This window comes from Acanthisitta chloris, unplaced genomic scaffold (assembly GCF_000695815.1).
Source record: "Acanthisitta chloris isolate BGI_N310 unplaced genomic scaffold, ASM69581v1 scaffold3544, whole genome shotgun sequence".
Classification (NCBI taxonomy): Eukaryota; Metazoa; Chordata; class Aves; order Passeriformes; family Acanthisittidae; genus Acanthisitta; species Acanthisitta chloris.
In genome coordinates, this window is record NW_008670794.1 from 1 (window position 1) to 207 (window position 207).

Below are 207 nucleotides of genomic sequence, written 5' to 3' on the forward strand. Positions count from 1 at the left end.
TAGTGAAATAACAGTACTTGTAGATCTACCCAAGAACCTTTGGAAAGATCTTTGGTGCCTTTTCCATACAGCTTTTATCTCTACATGACAGTACTGATCCCTGTGACCTGTGTAGAGGAGATATGTTTAAAGTCATGAACGATGGACTAGCTAAAGGTCAGGAGTGCCATTTGGTCTTGCAGCCCACCTGCTGTGGCAGTGGTGGTG